Source organism: Bombina bombina, chromosome 5 (assembly GCF_027579735.1).
Source record: "Bombina bombina isolate aBomBom1 chromosome 5, aBomBom1.pri, whole genome shotgun sequence".
Classification (NCBI taxonomy): Eukaryota; Metazoa; Chordata; class Amphibia; order Anura; family Bombinatoridae; genus Bombina; species Bombina bombina.
Window position 1 is genome coordinate 224,705,410 of NC_069503.1, and position 25,350 is coordinate 224,730,759.

Below are 25,350 nucleotides of genomic sequence, written 5' to 3' on the forward strand. Positions count from 1 at the left end.
TCAAGTTAGCTAAATCATCAGCAGCCAGTCCCTTCCCCTATCCTGCATACAACTTATATTGTCTAATCATAGGAAAAATGGGATGCCCTTGAAAACCTTGTCCCTTCTTATTGGTTCTTTGAAACTGAACATGGATTGGTTCATCTGGGAAGTATCTTTTAACAGTCAACTTTTTTTGGCTGTAATACCGGACCTTGGCCATCGGGGGGCAGCAGACAAACAGATTCATTTAACCATTTCTAAAAATGTTAACAATTTAATACATTTGTATAAAGTGATCATTTATCGGACCATAACTTTTTGCATCAATCATTTACAACCTAAATTCCAGACAGGGTAGCATCATGTCAATTTCTTGATTATTTTAATATGAAACATCAAATTCTTTTTAATATCATATTACATTAAAGTAATTTATATTGCTAACTATTCCAAAATTAATAGCATTTAAAATCCTGATATATATATTCATACAAATACAGCATGTTTTATATTCAGTACTGCACTGTATCTCAACATGAATATCATATATTCCATATTTTTAATAAATCTTGAATACATGAATCTTGTCTATGCAGATCTGAAATAAAAATAATAGGGTTATTAATTTTTATGTTAAAATATCCATATATCTGTTTTTATGGCTAAATATCTTGTTTTCCTGAAAGAAAAATAAAAGGGAAAAAATGTCAAATATGTATAAATCTATTTGCAGCATTTATCTAAAATGTTCCTATTAATCATTGCTATTTAGGTCCACAAATATCATATTGATATGAAACCCAGCCTTTATACATTCATTTTACAGATATTCACCAGATATCCCATTACATCAGTTGTTCCTATAATTTTCATTAGATTTCTGGAAAACAGAGAGAATAAAAAAAAAAAAGTTTTTATCTTTAAGTTCATGGTTCAGTGTTTGTACACTTGACACAGCAGGCACTAATTTGCATTGAACTGTGAATGGTTTCTTTTCCACAAAATATGTCACCTACGCCAGACAACTAGGCTACGTTGTAAATGTGTTTTTGCTGGTCAAATTTTTATTGTTTCCATACACAGTAGGGCTGTGAGATTCAAAAGATATGTTAATCAGGAAAAAAGTGTCTTCTATCTGATGTCATATACTGAGCATATAGCTAATATCTTTTGAGACAATTTGTCCTTCTTTGAAATGACTCAATGGTCCTATCCTATCTCAACAGTTTAAACTTTTGTCATTTTCTTTGAAATGACTGTTTAAATAGACCAAATGTCTCCTCTAAGATTACTTTGAAAACATTTCTTTGTTCTGCAAGTAATTTATTTGATGAGTGAGAGAGGGGGCTGGTTTACATACATTTTCCCTTTTGGGTCCCATAAACAAAATGAATTATTTGGTGTACACAGACATATTATTATTTATAAGTATACATGTGTATATTATTTTATGATATTCTTATACCCTGACATATGACGAGAAGATTCACTTTTTTTCTCTCACTTAGATATGACGAGATGATTCACTTTTTTTCTCTCAGATAGGACAAGATGATTCACTTTTTTTCTCTCACTTAGATATGACGAGATGATTTACTTTTTTTTTCTCTCTCACTTACATATGACGAGATAACTCACTTTTTTTTCTCTCACTTACATATGACGAGATAATTCACTTTTTTTTCTCTCACTTAGATATGACAAGATGAATCGCTTTTTTTTCTCTCACTTGGATATGAAGAGATGATTCACTTTTTTTTCTCTCACTTAGATTATTATTAAATTTTTTTCTCTCACTAAGATATGACAAGATGATTCACTTTTTTTTCTCTCACTTAGTTATGACGAGATGATTCACTTTTTTCTCTAACTTAGATATGACGAGATGATTCACTTTTTATTCTCTCACTTAGATATGAAGAGATGATTTACTTTCTTTCTCTCACTTCCATATAACGAGATAATTCACTTTTTTCTCTCTCACTTACATGACGAGATTATTCACTTTTTTTTCTCTCACTTATATATGACGAGATGATTTACTTTTTTCTCTCTTATTTACATATGACGAGATAATTAACTTTTTTTCTCTCTCAATTGGATATGAAGAGATGATTCACTTATTTCTCTCACTAAGATATAAAGAGATGAGTCACTTTTTTTCTCTCCCTTACATATGACGAGATAATTCACTTTTTTTCTCTCACATAGATATGACGAGATAATTCACTTTTTTTTCTCTCACTTATATATGACGAGATGATTTACTTTTTTCTCTCTTACTTACATATGACGAGATAATTTACTTTTTTTCTCTCTCACTTAGACATGACGAGATGATTTACTTTTTTCTCTCTCACATATGCCGAGATAATTCACTTTTTTTCTCTCACTTGTATATGAAGAGATGATTCACTTTTTTTTCCACTCACTTAGATATGACACTAATATTAATTTTTTTTCTCTCACTAAAGATATGACAAGACGATTCACTTTTTTTTCTCTCATTTAGGTATGACAAGATTATTAACTTTTTTTTCTCTCACTTAGTTATGACGAGATGATTCGCTTTTTTTCTCACTTAGAGATAAGATTATTCACTTTTTTTCTCTCACTTAGATATGACGAGATGATTCACTTTTTTTCTCAGATTGGACAAGATGATTCACTTTTTTGTCTCTCACTAAGATATGACAAGATGATTCACTTTTTTTCCTCTCACTTAGGTATGACAAGATTATTAACTTTTTTTTCTCACTTAGATATGACAATATTATTCACTTTTTTTCTCACTTAGATATGACAAGATTATTCACTTTTTTTTTCTCTCACATAGATATGACGAGATAATTAACTTTTTTTTCTATCACTTATATATGACGAAATGATTTACTTTTTTCTCTCTCACATATGACGAGATAATTCACTTTTTTTCTCTCACTTGGATATGAAGAGATGATTCACTTTTTTTCTATAACTAAGATATAACAAGATGAGATATGAAAAGATTATTCACTTTTTCTCTCTCACTGAGATATGACAAATTAATTCACTTTTTTTCTCACCTGATTTTTCTCCTTCCACATTTACAAATCTTAAAATCAGATATGCTTATATGACAAGATAAGAAAAAATGTAAATGTATGTTATATAATTGCTTCTTTGGAGAATAATGGAGAACAAAGGGGCGCCTCATGTGTAGGATCATGAGATGCATATGGATACAGTAAACAGTAAAGCCAAATGGGTACTCACATATTCCAAAAGCACACCAATGTGTAAGTAGGTGCAGGCTGTAGATTTAGTCAGGTGTAACAGCTCACCCACAACAGGATTTTTCCTTGTGCTGTAGTACTGGGATAGTGAGAAACACAAAGACAGGCACTACATGTGCAGATCATTCAGAGAATAGTTATATTAGCTTTAGTGGAATGCCAAATGAGTACTCACATTTAAGTTGAGCACACTAATGTGCTGGTAGGAGCAGGCTGACTGATTAGGAAGAGGTGTGTCAGCTCACCCCATATGCAGATTTCCAAAATAGGCTGTATTTCAGGCGCATACAGGTTTAAAAAGTTTGTCTCCCATATATTAATCAGGATAGCAGGCAGGTAAAGTGTATCCACTCAAAAAGTTTTTTCATAAAAAATATTTATTAAAAACAAAGTTAAAAAACAGCAATGCCATAAAAGTGGATAAGGGGTAATCCAGTAACCCCCTAAAACAATTTTTCTCTTTTACTTACATATGACGAGATAACTCACTTTTTTTCTATCTCACATATGACGAGATAATTCACTTTTTTTTCTCTCTCATTTACATATGACAAGATAATTCACTTTTTTTTCTCTCACTTATATATGACGAGATGATTTACTTTTTTCTCTCTTACAAATAACTAGATAATTCACTTTTTTTTATCCCACTTAGATATGACAAGATGATTCACTTTTTTTTCTGTTACTTAGGTATGAAGAGATGAATTACTTTTTTTTCTCTCTCACTAACATATGACAAAATTATTCACTTAGTTTTCTCACTTAGATTCAACAAGATAATTCACTTTTTTGTCTCTCACTTAGATATGACGAGATAATTCACTTTTTTGTCTCTCACTTAGCTATGATGAGGTGATTCACTTTGTTTTCTCTCACTTACATATGATAATTCACTTTTTTTCTCTCACTTAGATATGACAAGATTATTCACTTTTTTCTCTCACTTAGATATGACGAGATTATTTACTTTTTTCTCTTACTTAGGTGATTTACTTTTTTAAATATTTTTATTGAGGACAAAATGTATACATCATACATGAAATAAACATTGTAACTGATATTCACATCATATCTGAAAAGGATTGTATATATTGGGTTATAGTCCTTCTAGTAGATAAATGTTCAACTAAATATCTATATTCAAACCAGCTAATATGTATAAAACCTATTAAAAAGAAAACAATGATTATCCAAGTTCCCATAACATAAATGAAACTATGAATTTAGTGTTTAAATGTGTATTCAGCCCCCTGACTTGACTTGCAGTGGAGGACAAGACTCTCTTTGTGACAGTTTATTAGAATATGCCATGGAGAGACAGGATTGCAAGGCAGATTTGTGCAGTGATTCTGTCTGTGTGCTCTTTAGATGAGAATTGCCTTGCCTTGGATATAGTACCTCAGCTCGGCCGGAGGTTTGCTTTTGGTCATAGTGAGCTGCTATGATTCTGGATGGTACAAATATCAGATCTTCAGCTGCAGTCCGGTGAGAGCCACCCACAAACTCCTACACAGCCGCCGCTTGTACCAGATATTCTTCCATCCGTAGAGGTGTATTCACTTTTTTTCCTCTCTCACTTAGATATGACGAGATCATTTACTTTTTTTTCTCTCACTTAGATATGACGAGATAACTCACTTTTTTTCTCTCTCACTTATATATGACGAGATAATTCATTTTCTTCTCTCTCACTTAGATGATGAGATGATCCACTTTTTTTCTCTCACTTAGATATGACAAGATGATTTACTTTTTTTTCTCTCTCACTTAGATATGACAAGATTATTCACTTTTTTTTCTCTCACATATGACGAGATAACTCCCTTTTTTTTTCTCTCACATATGTTAAGATTATTCACTGTTTTCATCTCTGTTACATATTTTTTTCCCTCTCACTTAGATATGACAAGATGATTTACTTTTTTTTTTCTCTCACTTACATATGACAAGATTATTCACTTTTTTCCTCTCACATATTTTTTTTCCTCTCACTTATCTATGACAAGATTATTCACTTTTTTCTTTCACTTAGATATGACGAGATGATTCACTTTTTTCTCTCTCACTTAGATATAACAAGATGATCTCTCACTTAGATATGACAAGATGATTTACTTTTTTTTCTCTCTCACTTAGATATGACAAGATTATTCACTTTTTTTTCTCTCACATATGACGAGATAACTCCCTTTTTTTCTCTCTCACATATGTTAAGATTATTCACTGTTTTCCTCTCTGTTACATATTTTTTTCCCTCTCACTTAGATATGACAAGATGATTTACTTTTTTTTTTCTCTCACTTACATATGACAAGATTATTCACTTTTTTCCTCTCACATATTTTTTTTCCTCTCACTTATCTATGACAAGATTATTCACTTTTTTCTTTCACTTAGATATGACGAGATGATTCACTTTTTTCTCTCTCACTTAGATATAACAAGATGATCTCTCACTTAGATATGACGAGATGATTCACTTTTTTCTCTCTCACTTAGATATAACAAGATGATTCACTGTTTCTTTCTCTCACTTTTTTCTCTCTCACTTATATATGAAGAGATGATTCACTTTTTTTATCTCACTCAGGTATGAGGAGATGATTTACTTTTTTTTCGCTCACTTAGATATGACGAGATGATTTACTTTTTTCTCTCTCATAAATGACGAGATAAGTCACTTTTTTTCTCTCACTTAGATATGACGAGAGGATTTACTTTTTTTTCTCTCTCACTTACATATGACGAGATAATTCACTTTTTTTCTCTCACTTAGATATGACGAGATGATTTACTTTTTATTCTCTCTCACTTACATATGACAAGATAATTCACTTTTTTTTCTCTCACTTAGATATGACAAGATAATTTACTTTTTTTCTCTCTTACTTACATATGACGAGATAACTCACTTTTTTTCTATCTCACATATGACAAGATAATTCACTTTTTTTTTCTCTCTCATTTATATATAACAAGATAATTCACTTTTTTTCTCTCACTTATATATGACGAGATGATTTACTTTTTTCTCTCTTACAAATAACTAGATAATTCACTTTTTTTATCCCACTTAGATATGACAAGATGATTCACTTTTTTTTCTGTCACTTAGGTATGAAGAGATGAATTACTTTTTTTTTTCTCTCACTAACATATGACAAAATTATTCACTTAGTTTTCTCACTTAGATTTGACGAGATAATTCACTTTTTTGTCTCTCGCTTAGATATGACGAGATAATTTACTTTTTTACTCTCTCACTTACATGACGAGATAATTCACTTTTTTGTCTCTCACTTAGCCATGATGAGGTGATTCACTTTTTTTCTCTCACTTATATTTGACAAGAATATTCACTTTTTTCTCTCACATATGACAAGATTATTCACTTTTTTTCCTCTCTCACTTACATGTTTTTTTCTCTCACTTAGATAGGACAAGATAACTCACTTTTTTTCTCTCACTTAGATATGACGAGATGATTTACCTTTTTTCTCTCTCACTTACATATGATGAGATGATTCACTTTTTTTTCACTTAGATATGACAAGATTATTCACTTTTTTCTCTCACTTAGATATGACAAGATAATTCACTTTTTTCTCTCACTTAGATATGACAAGATGATTCCCTTTTTTCTCTCAGATAGGACAAGATGATTCCCTTCTTTTTTCTCTCTCACTCACTTTTTTCTCTCTCACTCACTTAGATATGACGAGATAATTCACTTTTTTTTCTCATGTTGATGTGCAATTAAAGTTATAACAAAAAATATCCGCACCACATCCTGAATAGGGCATAAATTTAAGACCCTGAGACTCACATGCTTAGTTCACACACTATTAAACACACAATATGGTTAGGCTGATATATGTATGTTTGAGCTATGCAGAACAAATGCATGTGTGGGACAAAGCCTACTCCCTACAATTTCATACCACTTGCCAAAAAGTGTGAAATCTCTATCCTTTTTCATAATAGTCTTAACTTTCAAGAAGAAGAATCCTTTATAGATAAATCTCTCTCACTTAGACATGAAGAGATGATTCACCTTTTTTCTCTCTCACTAAGATATGACGAGATGATTAACTTTTTTTCTGTCTCACTTAGGTATGAAGAGATTATTCACTTTTTTTCTCTCACTGAGATATGACAAATTAATTCACTTTTTTTCTCATCTGATTTTTCTCCTTCCACATTTACAAATCTTAAAATCAGATATGCTTATATGACAAGATAAGAAAAAATGTAAATGTAAGTTATATAATGGCTTCTTTGGTGTAAAAAGGGCAAAACATTCTGTTTTCTTTTTATGTTTTTTTTTTAAACCCAATTAAAATTATGTTTGATGTTTATGATGTATTTGTAAGAAGAATTTTTTTTCACTTTTTTCTCTCTCACATATGACAAGATTATTCACTTTTTTTCCTCTCTCTTAGATATGACGAGATGATTTACTTTTTTTCTCTCTCACTTAGATATGACAAGATAATTCATTTTTGTTTCTCTCACTTAGATATGACGAGATGATCCACTTTTTTAAATCTCTATCACTTAGGTATGAAGAGATGATTTACTTTTTTTTCTCTCTCACTTACATATGACGAGATAATTCACTTTTATCTCTCACTTAGATATGACAGGATGATTTACTTTTTTTAAAAATATATTTTTATTGAGGATAAAATGTATAGATCATACATGAAATAAACAAATATTGTACCTGATATTCACATCATATCTGAAAAGGATTGTATAGATTTGGGTTATAGTCCTTCTAGTAGATAAATGTTCAACTAAGCATCTATATTCAAATAAGCTAATATGTATAAAACCTATTAAAAAGAAACAAATGATTAGCCAAGTTCCCGTAATATAAAGGAAACTATCGGCTAGATTACAAGTTTTGCGGTAAGAGCTGCTTGGTGCTAACTTGCACGTTATTGTGACCGCTCACTTCCCTACAGCGCTGGTATTACAAGTTTTCATAAACCCGGCGTTAACAGGCAAGAAGTGAGCATAGAGCAAAATTGTGCTCCATACCGCACTCCAATACCAGCGCTACTTACATCAGCGGTGAGCTGGTTTTACGTGCTCGTGCACGATTTCCCCATAGACATCAATGGGGAGAGCCGGCTGAAAAAAAGCCTAACACCTGCAATAAATCAGCGTAAAGCTCCATAACGCAGCCCCATTGATTCCTATGGGGAAACAAAATTTATGTTTACACCTAACACCCTAACATGAACCCTGAGTCTAAACACCTCTAATCTTACACTTATTAACCCCTAATCTGCTGCCCCTGAAATTGCCGCCACTAGAATAAACATATTAACCCCTAAACCACAGCACTCCCGCCTTGCAAACACTAGTTAAATATTATTAACCCCTAATCTGACGCCCCTCACATCACCGCCACCTACCTACATTTATTAACCCCTAATCTTCAGCCTCCGTCGCCGCCACTATACTATATTTATTAACCCCTAAACCTAAGTCTAACCCTAACACCCCCAAACTTAAATATAATTAAAATAAATCTAAATAAAACCTACTATTAATAACTAAATAATTCCTATTTAAAACTAAATACTTACCTATAAAATAAACCCTAAGGTAGCTACAACTTAACTAATAGTTACATTGTATCTAGCTTAGGGGTTATTTTTATTTTACAGGGAAGTTTGTATTTATACATACAAAGAGAAGTGCACTCAAAATACCATTGTTAGCCTATTCTATGGCGATTTACCACCTGGGTGCAGCTTTTTAGCCCAGTAATGCTTTTCACAGAGTAGAACTTTCCTGTAGTATATCAGTCTGATCCCGCCTATTACGGTCAGTCCAGCGCCGAAATACCAGGCAATTCTTCTCTGAACAAGGAACACAGCAACCCCAGACGATCGTTTCAGCCTTCATTGCGCCTCGTCAGTGAGGTGCAGCCATATTCCTCTAAGCACACTTAGCAAGGAGTCCAAGTCTAGTTGCCCCTTTTTCCCATAGGGAGACTAAATACATACAGAGAGAAGTGCACTCAAAGGAACGAACAACTAGCTCAATACCATTGTTAGCCTGTTCTATTGCGATTTACCACCTGGGTGCAGCTTTTTAGCCCAGTAATGTTTTTCAGAGTAGAACTTTCCTGTAGTATATCAGTCTGATCCCGCCTATTACGGTCAGTCCAGCGCCGATATACCAGGCAATTCTTCTCTGAACAAGGAACACAGCAACCCCAGACGATTGTTTCGGCCTTCATTGGGCCTCGTCAGTGAGGTGTAGCCATATTCCTCTAAGCACACTGAGCAAGGAGTCCACGTCTGGTTGCTCCTTTTTCCCATAGGGAGACTAAATACATGAGAGAGAAGTGCACTCAAAGGAACAAACAACTGGCTCAATACCATTGTTAGCCTGTTCTATGGCGATTTACCACCTGGGTGCAGCTTTTTAGCCCAGTTATGCTTTTCACAGAGTAGAACTTTCCTGTAGTATATCAGTCTGATCCCGCCTATTACGGTCAGTCCAGCGCCGAAATACCAGGCAATTCTTCTCTGAACAAGGAACATAGCAACCCCAGACGATCATTTCGGCCTTCATTGGGCCTCTCAAAATTATTTTTTGCTGTTTCTCTCGTTCAGAGAAGGATTGCTTGGTATTTTTGTGCTGGACTGTACTGTGAAGTCAGGATCAGACTGATATGCTTCAGGAAAGTTCTTCTCTGTGAAAGGCACATGTTGAGCAAAAAGAGGCTTCTTCTTGGGTGGTAACTAGCCATAGAACAAGCTATTATGCTATTGTTCGTTTCCAGGTTGAGCGCTTCTCTCTTTTTATTTATGCAAATTATGACATTTTGGGAAGTCTCCCTAAGTGTGATGCGAGAATCCAGACGTGGACCTGTTGCTCAGTGTGCCTAGAGGGATATGGCTGCACCTCACTGGCGAGGCCCACAATAGGCCGAAACGTACGTCTGGGGTTTTGCTGTTTCTCTCGTTCAGAGAAGGATTGCCTGGTATTTCGGGGCTGGACTGTACTGTGAAGTCAGGATCAGACTGATATGCTTCAGGAAAGTTCTTCTCTGTGAAAGGCACATGTTAAGCAAAAAGAGGCTGCTTCTTGGGTGGTAACTAGCCTTAGAACAAGCTATTATGCTATTGTTCGTTTCCAGGTTGAGCGCTTCTCTCATTTTATTTAAGTTTGTATTTATTTTAACTAGGTAGACTAGTTACTAAATAGTTATTAACTATTTACTAACTACCTAGCTAAAATAAATACAAATTTACCTGTAAAAAAACCCATATATGTATATACACAGATATTGATATTCATATAGCTATATATATATAAAATATCTAGCTAGCTATATGAAGAACATTTTCCTCTAAGTAAAGAGCATTGTAATGTAAAATATTTACAGTAAAAACAATTTATAAAATATTAAAAAAAAACTAGTCCTAAAGCCCGTTCACACGGGCCATTTTTTGCAGTACAATCAGTCCCACCCCTTGCGCTCTCTCCCTTCCCCACTCTTTTGAGCGCTCTCTCTCCCCCTCTCTTTTGAACTCTCTCTCTCCCCCTCTCTTATGCGCTCTCTCTCCCTCCTCTTTTGCACTCTCTCACTCGCCTCTCTTTTGCGCTGTCTCTCCCCCCTCTTTAGCGCTCTCTCCCTCCCTCTTTTGCGCTCTCTCTCCCCCTCTTTTGCACTCTCTCTCCCAACCTCTCTTTTGCGCTCTCTCTTTAACCCTCTCTTTTGCTCTGTCTCTCTCCCCTCTCTTTTGCTCTGTCTCTCCATCCCTCTCTTTTGCTCTGTCTCTCCATCCCTCTCTTTTGTTCTCTCTCCCCCCTCTCTTTTTTGCTCTCTCTCCCCCTTTTCTTTTGCGCTCTCTCTTCCCCTCTCTTTTTTTTTTCTCTCTCCCCCTTCTATTTCACTCTCTCTACCCCCTCTCTTGCTCTTTCCCCTCTCTTTTGCTATCTCTTATCCTATCTTTAGCTCTTTCCCATCTCTTTTGTTCTCTCCCCCTCTATCTCTCCCCCCTCTATCTCGTGTGCGCAACTGCGCCCGGCCACGCCCCCATCACGCCCCACTCACACACAGCCACGCCCACTTCTGCCCGCACCACTGTAAACAGCTGATCAGGTAGGGACTCTAAGGCCAGGTGTGTTTGTCCTCGTGCTGTCTCTACTGCGCATGACCACTTCGGACAACACACTTGGCCTTTTATATAATAGGATATTAAAATTGATTACAATGATTTTTCATTTTTATATGTATTAAACATGTATATACACATATCCACACACACATACACATATATATATATATATATATATATATATATATATATATATATATATACACACACACACATTTTAACCATTACAAAAAATGTTTTAATATTTATATGAAATATTTTTTATCAGAAAATGTATATATGACTAACAGTTTATTTTTATGTACTTATGTTGCGTTAGGTGGCACTTTTTTTCCCCCTTACACTAGGGCCTAGATTTGGAGTTCGGCGGTAGCCGTCAAAACCAGCGTTAGAGGCTCCTAACGCTGGTTTTGGCCGCCCACTGGTATTTGGAGTCAGTGATTAAAGGGTCTAACGCTCACTTTTCAGCCGCGACTTTTCCATACCGCAGATCCCCCTACGCCATTTGCGTATCCTATCTTTTCAATGGGATCTTTCTAACGCCGGTATTTAGAGTCGTTTCTGAAGTGAGCGTTAGAGCGTTAAAATTCCAGCCGCCTGAAAATAGCAGGAGTTAAGAGCTTTCTGGCTAACGTCGGTTCATAAAGCTCTTAACTACTGTACCCTAAAGTACACTAACACCCATAAACTACCTATGTACCCCTAAACCGAGCTCCCCCCACATCGCCGCCACTCGATTAAAATTTTTAACCCCTAATCTGCCGACCGCCACCTACGTTATACTTATGTACCCCTAATCTGCTGTATTACATTTATTAACCACTAACCTGCCCCCCACAACGTCGCCGCCAGCTACTTAAAATAATTAACCCCTAATCTTCCGACCGCAAAGCGCCGCCACCTACGTTATCCCTATGTACCCCTAATCTGCTACCCCTAACACCGCCGACCCCTATATTATATTTATTAACCCCTAATCTGCCCCCCTCAACGTCGCCGACACCTGCCTACACTTATTAACCCCTAATCTGCCGAGCGGACCTGAGCGCTACTATAATAAAGTTATTAACCCCTAACCCGCCTCACTAACCCTATCATAAATAGTATTAACCCCTAATCTGCCCTCCCTAACATCGCCGACACCTAACTTCAATTATTAACCCCTAATCTGCCGAGCGGAGCTCACCGCTATTCTAATAAATTGATTAACCCCTAAAGCTAAGTCTAACCCTAACACTAACACCCCCCTAACTTAAATATAATTTACATCTAACGAAATTAATTAACTCTTATTAAATAAATGATTCCTATTTAAAGCTAAATACTTACCTGTAAAATAAATCCTAATATAGCTACAATATAAATTATAATTATATTATAGCTATTTTAGGATTAATATTTATTTTACAGGCAACTTGGTATTTATTTTATTTGGAAGAGGTCCAGAAGAGGCTCCAAAGTCTTCCTCCTATCCGGCAAGAAGAGGACATCCGGACCGGCAAACATCTTCTCCAAGCGGCATCTTCAATCTTCTTCCATCCGGTGCGGAGCGGGTCCATCTTGAAGCAGGCGACGCGGATCCATCCTCTTCTTCCGTTGTCTCCCGACGAATGACGGTTCCTTTAAGGGACGTCATCCAAGATGGCGTCCCTCGAATTCCGATTGGCTGATAGGATTCTATCAGCCAATCGGAATTAAGGTAGGAATTTTCTGATTGGCTGATGGAATCAGCCAATCAGAATCAAGTTTAATCCGATTGGCTGATCCAATCAGCCAATCAGATTGAGCTCGCATTCTATTGGCTGTTCCGATCAGCCAATAGAATGCGAGCTCAATCTGATTGGCTGATTGGATCAGCCAATCGGATTGAACTTGATTCTGATTGGCTGATTCCATCAGCCAATCAGAAAATTCCTACCTTAATTCCGATTGGCTGATAGAATCCTATCAGCCAATCGGAATTCGAGGGACGCCATCTTGGATGACGTCCCTTAAAGGAACCGTCATTCGTCGGGAGACAACGGAAGAAGAGGATGGATCCGCGTCGCCTGCTTCAAGATGGACCCGCTCCGCACCGGATGGAAGAAGATTGAAGATGCCGCTTGGAGAAGATGTTTGCCGGTCCGGATGTCCTCTTCTTGCCGGATAGGAGGAAGACTTTGGAGCCTCTTCTGGACCTCTTCAGCACCGGATGATGGATCGCCAACCCCCGCTTGGGTTGGATGAAGATGTTGGAGCCAGGACGGATCGGTGAACCTGGTATGGTGAAACATAGATATTGACGGCAGATAAGAGCCATAGGCCCAGCAAGTCTGCCCGACCTTACCTAACAGTATAAACTTATCTAGTTCGTAGGATAGCCCTATGCTTGTCCCATGCATTTTTAAAGTCCCCCACAGTGTTTGTTGCTACTACCTCTTGAGGAAGTTTATTCCATAAATCAATCACTCTTTCTGTAAAGAAGTGCTTCCTCAAATTACTTCTGAATCTACTACCCTTTAGCTTGAGCTCATGACCCCTTGTTCTTGAATTTTCCATTTTATGTAAAATACCCACAGCCTCAGTTTTACTAAACCCTTTAATGTACTTGAAAGTTGCTATCATATCACCTCTTTCCCTTCTCTCCTCTAAGCTATACATATTTAGGTCATTGAGCCTATCCTGGTAAGTTTTATTTTTTAGACCATGTACCATTTTGGTAGCCCTCCTTTGCACAGATTCAAGTTTGTTAATATCCTTCTGAAGATATGGTCTCCAGAACTGCACACAATACTCAAGATGAGGCCTAACTAATGATCTATAAAGTGGCATAAGAACCTTACTATTTCTGCTGCAAATACCTCTACCAATACATCCAAGCATTCTGCTAGCCTTACTCGCTGCATTACTACATTGTTTAATAACTTTTAAATCATCTGAAATAATAATTCCCAAGTCCTGTTCCTCGTCTGTAACAGTCAGTAAAGTGTCATTGAGTCTGTAATTAACATTTGGATTTTTCTTCCCTAAATGCATTATTTTACACTTTGCTGTGTTAAACTTTAGACCCCAGTCATTTGTCCAATCCTCCAATTGTTGTATATCACTTCTCATTTTGTCTACCCCCCCTGGAACATCCACTCTGTTGCAAATTTTTGTATCATCTGCAAAGAGACATACTTTCCCCTGTAGCCCTTTGCTGATATCGCAGATAAATATGTTAAACAAAACAGGCCCCAGAACTGACCCCTGAGGAACACCACTAGTAACAGCCCCCTCTGCTGAATGAACTCCATTTACTAAGACACTTTGTTTTCTGTCCTTAAGCCAGCATTCCACCCAGTTCACAATTTTTGAATCTAGACCAAGGAGATATAGTTTGTGAATAAGTTTATTGTGTGGGACGGTGTCAAATGCTTTGCTGAAATCTAGATATGCTACATCAACTGCTCCTCCCTTGTCTAATACCTTGAAGACAAGGTAGGAAGATCTTCAGGGGCTTAGTGTTAGGTTTATTTAAGGGGGGTTTGGGTTAGATTAGGGGTATGTGGGTGGTGGGTTGTAATGTTGGGGGGGGGTATGGTATGTTTTTTTTTACAGGCAAAAGAGCTGAAATCCTTGGGGCATGCCCCGCAAAGGGCCCTGTTCAGGGCTGGTAAGGTAAAAGAGCTTGTAACTTTTTAAATTTAGAATAGGGTAGGGAATTTTTTATTTTGGGGGGCTTTGTTATTTTATTAGGGGGCTTAGAGTAGGTGTAATTAGTTTAAAATTGTTGTAATATTTTTCTTATGTTTGTAAATATTTTATTATTTTTTGTAACTTAGTTCTTTTTTATTTTTTGTACTTTAGCTAGTTTATTTAATTGTATTTATTTGTAGGAATTGTGTTTAATTAATTTATTGATAGTGTAGTGTTAGGTTAATTGTAGGTAATTGTAGGTAGTTTATTTAATTAATTTATTGATAGGGTAGTGTTAGGTTTAATTATATCTTAGGTTAGGATTTATTTTACAGGTAAATTTGTTATTATTTTAACTAGGTAACTATTAAATAGTTCTTAACTATTTAATAGCTATTGTACCTGGTTAAAATAATTAAAAAGTTGCCTGTAAAATAAATATTAATCCTAAAATAGCTATAATGTAATTATAATTTATATTGTAGCTATATTAGGATTTATTTTACAGGTAAGTATTTAGCTTTAAATAGGAATAAGTTATTTAATAAGAGTTAATTTATTTCGTTAGATGTAAATTATATTTAACTTAGGGGGGTGTTAGTATTAGGGTTAGACTTAGCTTTAGGGGTTAATACATTTATTATAGTAGCGGTGAGGTCCGCTCGGCAGATTAGGGGTTAATAATTGAAGGTAGGTGTCGGCGATGTTAGGGAGGGCAGATTAGGGGTTAATACTATTTATGATAGGGTTAGTGAGGCGGATTAGGGGTTAATAACTTTATTATAGTAGCGCTCAGGTCCGCTCGGCAGATTAGGAGTTAATAAGTGTAGGCAGGTGTCGGCGACGTTGAGGGGGGCAGATTAGGGGTTAATAAATATAATATAGGGGTCGGCGATGTTAGGGCAGCAGATTAGGGGTACATAGGGATAACGTAGGTTGCGGCGGTTTACGGAGCGGCAGATTAGGGGTTAAAAAAAATATGCAGGGGTCAGCGATAGCGGGGCGGCAGATTAGGGGTTAATAAGTGTAAGGTTAGGGGTGTTTAGACTCGGGGTACATGTTAGAGTGTTAGGTGCAGACGTAGGAAGTGTTTCCCCATAGGAAACAATGGGGCTGCGTTAGGAGCTGAACGCTGCTTTTTTGCAGGTGTTAGGTTTTTTTCAGCTCAAACAGTCCCATTGTTTCCTATGGGGGAATCGTGCACGAGCACGTTTTTGAGGCTGGCCGCGTCCGTAAGCAACTCTGGTATCGAGAGTTGCATTTGCGGTAAAAATGCTCTACGCTCCTTTTTTGGAGCCTAACGCAGCATTTGTTTAAACTCTCGATACCAGAGTTAAATTTATGGTGCCCGCGGAGCGTTAACAGCCCTTTTACCGCCAAACTCCAAATCTAGGCCTAGGTCTTTGAGCGCATTTACTTTCAACTTTAATATGCACACTAGTTAGCATGGTCGTGATAATGCTTATAGCATCCATCGATAACAAAAGCGTGCCACTTGTAATCTATGTACAAAATGTGATTTCACATTAAAAGTCGAGGAGAAATATAATTTTTTAATAAAATTTGTTCTTTTTTAAAAAATGAAACCAGTTTAAGTGTCAATCTATTGATAAATTAATTGTGTTATATAATAGACCTTGGAATTGTAAGCTTACTAAGACTTAGACATATGTAAAAACATAAATTATGCTTACCTGATAATTTAATTTCCATCTGTGGGAAGAGTCCACTGCTTCATTCATTACTTGTGGGAATTAAGAACCTGGCCACCAGGAGGAGACAAAGACACCCCAGCCAAAGGCTTAAAATTCCTCCCCCACTCCCCTTAACCCCCCCCCCCCAGTCATTCTGACAAGGGAACAAGGAACAGTAGGAGAAATATCAGGGTATAAATGGTGCCAGAAGAATAAAATTAAATTTAGGTCCGCCCACCGAGAAACAGGCGGGGGCAGTGGACTCTCCTCCCACAGATGGAAAGGAAATTATCAGGTAAGCATAATTTATGTTTTCCATCTTAATGGGAGGAGAGTCCACTGCTTCATTCATTACTTGTTGGAACAAAATACCCAAGCTCTAGAGGACACTGAATGAAAAAAATGGGAGGGCAAAAGGAGGCAGACCCTAAACAGAGGGCACCACAGCCTGCAGAACCTTTCTCCCAAAAGCTGCTTATGCCAAAGCAAAAAACATAATTTATGCTTAAGCAGCAAACAAGGGAAAGTCAGTTAGGTGGAGAGTAACCGCGGTGATGTGTGTCAATCAACTTAAGAGCAGTGTGTTGATCAGCTAGCTCAAAACAATAGGTGGCGCAAGTGAATGCTGTTCTGACTAATAATGGTTTAAAATGTATTTCAGATTCCTTATGTGTCTGATAATGTTCTCACCTTACATAGGCTGTATTGAAATTTCAAGTGTAAATGGTATCTCTCCAGGACAATAAAGCTTCTAGATTCAAATTCTATAGTTTAAATATATATATATTTATTGAATAAAAGATTCTTGTTTCTTAAATGAACGATTCTTATATATGAGATCAAAATAGTGATGATCTATTCACAAGTGATCTTGAGAAAGGCAGAACGCCGAAACGCGTAGAAACCTGATCACTTGAAATTAAGAAGTGAGCCAAAACAACTCAGCTCCAGAGGAGAACTTTGTCAGCTGTGATAACAGCAAGGAGACCGGTGAAAATAAAGACCGGGTCTGGGTTATACACTCACAAAGAAAGAAGCAAGTTGTGACCGGAGCTCATAAGAATACCATCAAGGCCCATTACTGGGTAAACAACGAATCTAAGGAAAACAACTACCAACACAGCTGGTAAACGGAGGCTAAGGGACTTAGTACTCCACCGGCTTTTTCTGCACAGCAGAGGGAAGACGTCAACAGTGCACTGTTTTTAAGGAAGGAATCGCTACACCAAGCTCAAAACCGTATGTAAACCTACCTCTGATCAAAAAACAGAGACGCTGAAATCTAAGAAATAACACTGCTGCTACATATTACTGGCTACATTTTGCCACATTTTGTTTCAATATACATTGGCTCAAATATATTTTTGACGGAAGGATAACCACCCCATGTTTTGCCAGAACATTAAGCAATAAGGAACTGTATAATATTTGCTTAACCCTTATACATCTGTGAAGTATATATATACGCTAGTTTAACGGATACCAGACATATGGTTCATATACTCATATATGCATTTATATATGTTTTTTGATAGTCATACGCTTAGAGGTACATGAGTCTCCTCTGTTTATTTTCTGGTTTTATCTTCTGAGTACACCTGCTTGCTTATATTATCTCAATTTGAGTTTTTATAGTTTTTTGTTTATGAAGAACACCGGTGTTTTTAATATTGTACTATCATATTTTATATTTTACCAAATGTTTTAAATTGTCAACTGATTATCACTTGTGAATAGATCATCACTATTTTGATCTCATATATAAGAATCGTTCATTTAAGAAACAAGAATCTTTTATTCAATAAATATATATATATTTAAACTATAGAATTTGAATCTAGAAGCTTTATTGTCCTGGAGAGATACCATTTACACTTGAAATTTCAATACAGCCTATGTAAGGTGAGAACATTATCAGACACATAAGGAATCTGAAATACATTTTAAACCATTATTAGTCAGAACAGCATTCACTTGCGCCACCTATTGTTTTGACCTATTGTACACAAAACCGTTGGGATAGTTTTTTAAGGTGAGCATAGTTCTGCCCGACTGAATAGGCAATCACTATCATATACTGTTTGATCAGCTAGCTCCCAAATCACAATACATGCAGTGTTTGGATATTGACAGGATTGTATAACCAGGTCCTGTGAGTTTTCCCTACCTCAGACTTGGACCGGTGAGATTCGTATGCCACCGCTAGATGCACATGTATAAGAATGAAAATGCAAAAACACTAGATATCTAGTAAATATACGCCAAGAGTCCACACCTCATACCTGTGTGCTGCTGGATCCTGAGCGACAGTCCGTTGCGGCAATATATCCGTTCTCCTTACTGTGTATGGATCGTCTCGTTCAGTTAGTATCCAGCTCCTGCGGTAAACCTGAGTGAGCTCTGATGGCTGCGGTGGGTGACTCCTCCTTCCGTTAGCGTCCCAGGTGATGGGCGTAATGATGCGGTCAGGATATTGGTGCAATACCTAGCAGCTGTGCTACACTAGAGGCCGGTCAAATGAGAGCAAAGAGTGAAAAAGGAGCACAAGCAGCGGTTCAATGCACAAAAATTAATTTATTTACAAGTGGCAAACATAGCGCCTTGGCGCTCAGAGTGAAGAAAATTAACACGTTTGTCAAACAAACAAACAAAACCGTGAGAGGGGAGAAAAACACCCCGGGGTAAATACTGACAAAAATCAATGAGACTAGCGTTAAGAAAACAGGTATACGCGTTTCAGCTTACAGCCTTACTCATTACCTGGCTAAAACACAGTGAAGTGAACTTAAAAACAGTGGCTAGTCATCCTATTGGTAGTTGGGAACACTCCCCTCAATTAATCCTCCAATAGGTATTTATTTACGTAGCTATGAACACCTGAGAAAGCACAGAGGTATGCACTGTTGTCAGCACACAGTAAATACATATGGAATAGAATAGAAATAAACAATTCCTGTACATTATGTGTAATAACAATCCAATATGTATAAACAATTTCAGTGATCAAAAATGAATTAAAAATGAATTCAATTCAATGGGAGAGAGGAAAGAGAACTCCGGACCCAGCTGGAAACATTTGTGGTGCTGGGAAACCGCTTCATAATTGCTGAAATGAAAAATACAGATAATATAAGCACGGAATGACAGTTGTTTGCATCCAGAGACATACAACTCATATAAATATTAAGCTATAGTCAGTAGACCCTAGGCATACATACTGAACCTTAAGCTATAATAATAATAATAATGGTACAGTTAACCCTTAATAAAAATAAAGTCAAAGAGTGTCTACAAATACAAAAGTGCTGTTATCATATGCATTCCTTGCCATACTGGACAATAGGTAGCTTCATTATTATAGAGAGCCTTATTTACAATAGAAAAATTAGTCCAGAGGGCAAGCTGGAGTACCAGGGACCTGGAAAGTTATACTAAAGTATCCTGAGTTGATAGGCTCCTACGCTCCAGGGGTAACATAGTATAGACAGAGTGAACCGGGTGGGGGAGAGGATAGGCCCTACCAAAAATTGATGAGGTCATATTCCGAATTAAGGCCCTCTGGAACTCTTGTCCTGAGTTTAAAAATCCAGAAGGCCTCCCTCTCCCCCAACCTGCGGACCCTGTTGACTCCCCCCTTACAGGGAGCCACCCTCTCAATGATGGTCCAAGAAAAGGAGCTAGTGTCTTTCTGGTGTGTACCCGCAAAATGTTGAATCAATGCTGTAGTGAGTACACCCGCCCTTATATCACTAAGGTGCTCTTTAATACGGGTTCTAGCCTCTCTTGTCGTGAGGCCTACATATTGGAGGGTACATTCCCTACAAGAAATGACATAAACCACATATGTAGACCTACAATTGAGGCAAGAATCTATCATAAAATTCTGACCTGTCATTAGTGAGATGAACTGGTTACCAGGGGCCAGCTTCTCACAGGCCACACATGTATGATGGTGGCAGTGAAATGTACCCTTACAGCTCAACCATGAAGAGGTGGGTTGTCCTGTCTTTTTAATTCTTGTGGGTGCCACAATGTTGCCTATTGTTCTGTTTTTCTTGTAGGAGTACCTTAGGCCATCTGTAATCACTTTCTGGAGTTTGTCATCTGCAGATAGCATATTAAAATTATGTCTCACTATTTGGCAGATTTCCCTGTATTGTCTTGAGTACTCTGTTAAAAAGACAACTTTGTTGTCTTTCCCTTCCTGAGTACAGGATTTAGGCCTAAGAAGTCTTTCCCTAGGTATTCCTCTTACAGTGTTCCTAGCTTTTGTGATGACAGAACTCCTATAGCCCCTCTCTTTCAGACGTATGGTCAGTTCATTGGCCTGTTTCTCATAGACCTCTGCATCACTGCAGTTCCTTTTCAGCCTAATGAACTGACCCTTCTCTACTCCTTTAAACACTCCTGGCGGATGGCAGCTAGCTGCATGTAGCAGTGAGTTGCCCGAAATGGGTTTGCGGTAGGTCTCTGAGCTGATAAACTGATCCTGTCTACCTCTAAGAGTCACATCTAGAAAGTTGATAGTGTCACTTTGTATCTCATTTGTGAAGTGAATCCCCATAGAGTCATCATCAAGACTTCTTATGAATGTCTGTAATTCAGATTCACTACCTCCCCATAACCTCCCCATATAAATAGGAGGTCGTCAATATAGCGACCGTACCAAACTACTTTGTCTTTGTGAGGATTCCCATCTCCATAGACGTGGGACAGCTCCCACCAACCCATAAACAAGTTGGCGTAGGAGGGGGCAAATTTCGCCCCCATAGCCGTCCCACGCCTCTGGAGAAAGAAATCCCCCTCAAATTCAAAGTAGTTATGGTTGAGAAGGAAGTTGGTAACTTCCACCACAAAGTTCACAAAGTTAGATTCCGGTCCATATTGTTTTTCTAGGAAAAACCGAATGGCCTGTAACCCCTTTTTGTGTGGAATAGAGGTATATAGTGATTTTACATCGGCTGTCAACCAAACATAGTGTTTGCTCCAAACTACTCTAGAGAGAAGATTGAGTACATGCTTAGTATCTGAGAGAAAGCTCCATAGAGCACTCACCATTGGCTGCAAAACATGATCCAGCCACTCTGACAGGTGCTCCAGCAGGGATCCAATGCCACTCACGATTGGCCTCCCCTGTACATTTTCAGTGGATTTGTGGACCTTAGGCAGGTGGTTAAATGTAGGAATGGTGGGATTAGACACTATGAGATAATCACGTGTCTTGGCATCAATAAAGCCTAGCTCCACACCATCGTCCACAAGGGAGGCCAACCGTCGCTGGAACCTCCCCGTCGGATCACCCGGCAGAGCACTGTAGTCATCAATATTTCTTAATTGCCTGTAGGCCTCCTCCCTGAAGCTACTGGCATTGAGCACCACTATGGTGCCACCCTTATCTGCGGCCCTCACCACTATGTTTTCATTGCTGGCTAGGCTGTCTAGTGCCTTCCTCTGTAGTGCTGATATGTTGTTATGTTTGCCCCTCTCTGACTTATAATACAACTTTGTGAGGTCTGATTCTACCCTCTGTTGGAATTTCTCCAGGACTTGGCCTCTGTTCTGGATGGGATAGAACGAGGACTTACACTTAAAGGATGGAACCTGTATATACCCAGCCCCACTGGCCTCATCCCCTAGTGTCTCCAGAGACCTAATGTCACAGAGTTCCTGGAAACTTAGTTGATTATCAGGCCCTAGGCCTACCAAGCCTCCTGACCTGTTCCTGGGAATGGATACGTGGCTCTCATCACTCCCTCCCTCTTGGGAATGGTAGAACTTTCTCAGTGTTAGTTTCCGAATTAGTTTATTGACATCAAGTAATGTCCTGAACAGATTAAAGTCTGCAGTGGGTGTAAAGGACAGTCCCAGACTCAGTACCTCCAATTCATGTTTGGTCAACACCACATCTGAAAGATTCAGTACATTCTGTAGTTGCCTCGGCCTCGGCCCCTCCTCTGGGGATACCTCCTTTGGTCCTTGTATTGATGGCTTTGATCCTTGCTGGCGCCTCCCCCCCCCCCGTCTGGTTTCTTTGGGGGACCTGAAAAACCTGTTCCAATTGTACTCTCTCCACTTCCATAGCTTCTGTAGTGCTCGTCTCTACACATCTTGTTTCTTCCCTATAATGTGAGCGAGGCTGTGGAGCCTGTGTTTTGAGTATAGAGGGTGGTAGAGGTATTGAATTATCCTTTGGTCTGGTAGCTGGTGTCTTAGGTGGTAATTCTTCCCCACCCGATCCAGATCCCTCATCACACGATTCACCTTCACTTTCAAAGAAGTTCACTCTCCTTCTACTTTGCCTATGTCTGTTGTTCCCCCTTGATTTGTTTGGGTAAAATGTATTTCTATTTTGTTCCTTCCTTAAAGTTTGTCTATCCTTTTTGTTCCATACATAGACACGATTCAAGTCGTAATCTAGCTGATCTCTAAGGTATTTACTGTGTTTTATTTCCAATAGCAATGTTTTAGCTTCTGCTATTATTTGCTGAAGTGTGCTGTCAAACTTTAAATAGCTTGGTTCCTTGCTCCTATTGTTGAGTTCCCTCTGAACCTCTTTGATTTTTATTGTTAGCTCCTCTAGGGATTTCTGTTTATATTCGCAGATCAACTGCATAAGTTTCTGTGAGCAGGTACTCAGGTGGCCATTCCACAGATCAATAAATACTTTATCATCTGTGACGAAAGTTGGAAATTTGTTTAGCCTCAGTCCCCTGGGTATGATGCCCAATTCCTGATATTTAGTTAAAGTCTTTATATCCCAAATGAGCTTGTTTTCTTTTAGGAGTAGAAATTCTAATTCTTCAAATAGGGCAACCAAGCTATAATGGGATTTGTCAGTAGAAAACACCTTATTATAATCCACAGGTGCAGTGTTCCTTTCCTGTGCATTCCTCAGTGAAAACAGTGAAGCTACTTCAGTATTACCCCCTTCACTCATACCTGACCGCAAAAAACGCTCACACAATAAAAGATATTTGAAAAATGGTAGCAATAATTGTGTGCCAATAACACCAATGGGTGCAGATACCACCTAGGACTTCAGTTACTCTCCCAGGAGTCTGGCCTAGACCCCACGTGTACACGAATGATTAAGCAGCAAACAAGGGAAAGTCAGTTAGGTGGAGAGTAACCGCGGTGATGTGTGTCAATCAACTTAAGAGCAGTGTGTTGATCAGCTAGCTCCCAAATCACAATACATGCAGTGTTTGGATATTGACAGGATTGTATAACCAGGTCCTGTGAGTTTTCCCTACCTCAGACTTGGACCGGTGAGATTCGTATGCCACCGCTAGATGCACATGTATAAGAATGAAAATACAAAAACACTAGATATCTAGTAAATATACGCCAAGAGTCCACACCTCATACCTGTGTGCTGCTGGATCCTGAGCGACAGTCCGTTGCGGCAATATATCCGTTCTCCTTACTGTGTATGGATCGTCTCGTTCAGTTAGTATCCAGCTCCTGCGGTAAACCTGAGTGAGCTCTGATGGCTGCGGTGGGTGACTCCTCCTTCCGTTAGCGTCCCAGGTGATGGGCGTAATGATGCGGTCAGGATATTGGTGCAATACCTAGCTGCTGTGCTACACTAGAGGCCGGTCAAATGAGAGCAAAGAGTGAAAAAGGAGCACAAGCAGCGGTTCAATGCACAAAAATTAATTTATTTACAAGTGGCAAACATAGCGCCTTGGCGCTCAGAGTGAAGAAAATTAACACGTTTGTCAAACAAACAAACAAAACCGTGAGAGGGGAGAAAAACACCCCGGGGTAAATACTGACAAAAATCAATGAGACTAGCGTTAAGAAAACAGGTATACGCGTTTCAGCTTACAGCCTTACTCATTACCTGGCTAAAACACAGTGAAGTGAACTTAAAAACAGTGGCTAGTCATCCTATTGGTAGTTGGGAACACTCCCCTCAATTAATCCTCCAATAGGTATTTATTTACGTAGCTATGAACACCTGAGAAAGCACAGAGGTATGCACTGTTGTCAGCACACAGTAAATACATATGGAATAGAATAGAAATAAACAATTCCTGTACATTATGTGTAATAACAATCCAATATGTATAAACAATTTCAGTGATCAAAAATGAATTAAAAATGAATTCAATTCAATGGGAGAGAGGAAAGAGAACTCCGGACCCAGCTGGAAACATTTTTGGTGCTGGGAAACCGCTTCATAATTGCTGAAATGAAAAATACAGATAATATAAGCACGGAATGACAGTTGTTTGCATCCAGAGACATACAACTCATATAAATATTAAGCTATAGTCAGTAGACCCTAGGCATACATACTGAACCTTAAGCTATAATAATAATAATAATGGTACAGTTAACCCTTAATAAAAATAAAGTCAAAGAGTGTCTACAAATACAAAAGTGCTGTTATCATATGCATTCCTTGCCATACTGGACAATAGGTAGCTTCATTATTATAGAGAGCCTTATTTACAATAGAAAAATTAGTCCAGAGGGCAAGCTGGAGTACCAGGGACCTGGAAAGTTATACTAAAGTATCCTGAGTTGATAGGCTCCTACGCTCCAGGGGTAACATAGTATAGACAGAGTGAACCGGGTGGG